The sequence below is a fragment of the Macaca fascicularis genome, chromosome 10, assembly GCF_037993035.2.
Source record: "Macaca fascicularis isolate 582-1 chromosome 10, T2T-MFA8v1.1".
NCBI lineage: Eukaryota > Metazoa > Chordata > Mammalia > Primates > Cercopithecidae > Macaca > Macaca fascicularis.
The window spans coordinates 6,400,868-6,404,190 of record NC_088384.1 but is presented as its reverse complement, the minus strand read 5'-3'; the positions used below and the strand labels follow the sequence as shown (position 1 = coordinate 6,404,190).

Sequence of the window (3,323 nt, the reverse complement as noted above, 5' to 3'; positions counted from 1 at the left end):
TGATTCCAAAGTACTTTCCTTACCAGTCTTCTGGGTTTGAACGTTGGGTTAGAGCATGCATTAGGTGATCCTGATGCACGTTCACATTTGGGAACCGCTGGCACACATGCACTCCTGATGACTCTAAAGATGGCCCATGAAATACCCCTTGGGCACGCCGGGAAGACATGGCAGTAGTTATCAGCATTGCCAGGAACTATGCCAGCCTTTGGACGTACCTTGTCTCACTTCAACATTGTCGTATCCCTGGAAGGAAAGTGGTGATTCTACTTGAGGAAACCCAGGCCCAGGGTTGAGTGTGTCTGAGGTGCTGCAGCTTGAGGTCCCAGCCCCACACTCCTCTCCCCGCGTGCCATGTTAAGCAGATGTACGTGCCCACTAAATTACTCAACTGCACTGACTTCTGGAATTGGCTAAAATCTTTTGAGCAAAATTGTTTATTCAGAGTAGCATAAAATTCGGCTAAAAGCCATGGTTATTTCAAAAGGAACAACCTAATTGTTTTATTAAAGTCAGACTCCAAGAGGAAAGACCCCGGTCCACACGGAGGAAAGAAATCTCGTTAACCTGGTGGCTGATGGAGAGGCTAGGTCGGGGGCAATTTGGTGATGCTGCAAGGAAAGAAAAGAACATGATCCTTCATCCCCAGAAACAAGTATTTTCCCTTCCTCATGTAAATTTTCCAGCTATTCTCGTCATTTTAACAATCAGGCACAAAGTATAGCATGTTACCACAGTCAACATGTCTATTTACAATGAACTGTGTTATTGTACGGATTGAGTTACATTCCCCTCTCCTCCCAGTATGATTCCCAAAGGTTTTCCTTTCCAGTTAACTTTTTTCCTTCTAAGCTAGGGCATGACAGTAGTTCCTAAAAGCTCATCTAAGGATAAAGGAACTGAAACAGCAAAATTAGCCTTCCAGAGGAGGCAATGAATAGGAATGAAGTTTCTGCAGGCAGCTTCCAAGATACAGACTCTCCCCAAATATCTATTAAACATTTTTCAGGTGACTGCTTTAAAAGGACTTCCCACTGTTCAACGAGAAGGGGGTTGACCTGGATGACAAGGAAGTCCTCACCTGCTAGACCGTCTCCTTCCTAACCGCCATCTTCATGGGCTGCCTTTGAGGTGCTGGTCAGAAAATTCTCCTGGTCTGGTGTTTCTAAGGCAGTGACTGTTCCCAAGAAGTGTCACTGGTGGGGTGTCCCTTACTATGTTCCAGAATGCTTGCATTCCTCTCAGACCCTCTTTTCTCTCTGCCCCTCATTTTCCATTCTGTAACTTTCTGCGGTGTCTTGGGCCTTACACCCATCGCTGGTAACTTCCTCAGTCCATCTGACCATGGAAAGGAAAAGCTCGTGGTGTGAAAGGCGACAACGAGCCTGCTTCCACCTACGAGGGCCTTGCAGTAGCAGGCTCGGAAGGATCCGCCAGAAAACGCGAGAACCTGCTCGAGGTCCCCTCGCCCGCTGAGCTGCAGCAGAGCCGCCTGGTGCGAACGCCTCATCTTCCGTTAGACCAGGCAGCTTACCTGGAGCCTGCAAAACCTGAACTTGGGACTCCTGGCCTCTGTTCCATTGTTTTCCCACTTCTGTGAGGGTTAAGAGGTTCTCTGAAAAAGCTTGGGAAATTTTACAGTACAACTGAAAGGGTATGCACTACCTTGTGGAGGCTGAACGCTAAACTTGAAATGCATTTTTTTTGTTTTTTTGAGATGGAGTCTGTCACCTAGGCTGGAATGCAGTGGTGTGAGCTCGGCTCACTGCAACCTCCGCCTCCCAGGTTCAAGCGATTCTCCCGCCTCAGCCTCCTGAGTAGCTGGGACTACAGGTGCACATCACCACGCCCGGTAAATTTTTGTATTTTTAGTAGAGACGGGGTTTCACCATGTTGGCCAGGCTGGTCTCGAACTCCTGACCTCAAGTGATCTGCCTGCCTCGGCCTCCCAAAGTGCTGGGATTACAGGCGTGAGCCACTGTGCCAGGCCTTGAAATTTATCTTGAAATGATTTAATTCTGCAAATATGGCATCTCTGGCCAAACCCCAGTCACTGACCTGCCCACCACTTCTCGGACTCCTCACTGGCTCATGACAGGCAAAGCCAGCACACAGGGTGATTTCTCTCTGCCTCCAGCACACTCCAGTTCAAAAAAGCAGCTTGTGTGAAAGCTCCAAAAAAAGTTTAAGGAATCATTGGGGGCAAATTAAGGTTCAATCATGATCGTTTTGCTATATCTGTATTTACCCTGAAATGCCCATGACAGAAAAAAAGATTAGAGGAAGATACAGAAAAGACAAATTTAATATTCAACATGCAAAACAACTTTTAAAAGAAACATGAAATCATAAAGCAAAGCTAACAGCCAACCAACCAATACCACCTAGAAATGATCGCTACTGGACGTGGAAGACGGTTAATAAAGCAGCTGTTGGGAATGCTTATGAAACTAGCACTGGCAATTAGCATACCGAGCTGTCCAGTGCAGGTATCGTGGTGTTTTTGCTAAAATACATTTTGTAGAAATCATAATTCAGAGTCAGTTTTCTTACAGATTTAATTACTCACACAAATAATTCATTTGGAAACCATAAAAGATACCTATGTACACCTAAACTGCCTGGTCTTCCACAGAGCGGGGACTAAAGGGGCACGGCGGGGCAGACGACAGCGAGCGTGCCCTGGGCTCTGTAGGGTTGCGGGGTCACTGTGATTTTGATCTGCTGAGCTCAAGGACTGGAGACGGAATAAAAATGCCTACTTGCCTTAGACATAAGAAGTTGCAAACTCGCCCATCGGCAGCTGCCTCCACTTCTGAGACTCCTCCCCCTGCGGGAGCTCTGAACCAGCCCCGAGGCCACTCCATGTCCCAAGGAGCGTTGCCGCTGAGGATCAAGCAGCCAGTGAAAAAGAGAAAAGGAGAGCCCCAGCAGGTGTCCATCACCCGGCTCCCAGGACCCACCTGCTGAAGAGCTGCTCTCCCTCGAAGGGCAGTGGCTGCCACTCCAGAGGCCGCTTCCTTCAAGCTCAAGGGCACGTGCGTTTCCTTAGCTTGTAGTGTCCATCCTATCAGGTGATTATTTTTAAAACAGAAGTACAGTCATTCTGCTTTTTGATACAGACTAGAGCAAGAGGACAGGAAGAACCAATGGGCTGTCAAGAGAGACTTGGTTTTTGAAACAGGACATGAAAGCAGATCCCACCTAGATTCAAAAATTGAGAAAAACGTCAGTGAAACCTGTTAAGTTCACTAAAAAGTTGGCAGATGTTTCATGTCTTTAGAGGATTTTGGCCAACAACTTAAAACCAGCATATTAGGACG

At 47.2% G+C, this 3,323-nt stretch overlaps 1 long non-coding RNA gene across 1 annotated transcript; it reads right to left on the bottom strand.

Moving 5' to 3' along the window:
- Positions 1 to 419: 419 nt before the first annotated feature.
- LOC135965405 (uncharacterized) lies at positions 420 to 1,210 on the bottom strand. The gene is made up of 2 exons (XR_010578307.2): positions 1,082 to 1,210; positions 420 to 611 (listed from the first exon to the last, which is right to left on the bottom strand). It is a non-coding gene; the product is annotated as an uncharacterized lncRNA (long non-coding RNA).
- Between the last annotated feature and the right edge of the window lie 2,113 nt (positions 1,211 to 3,323).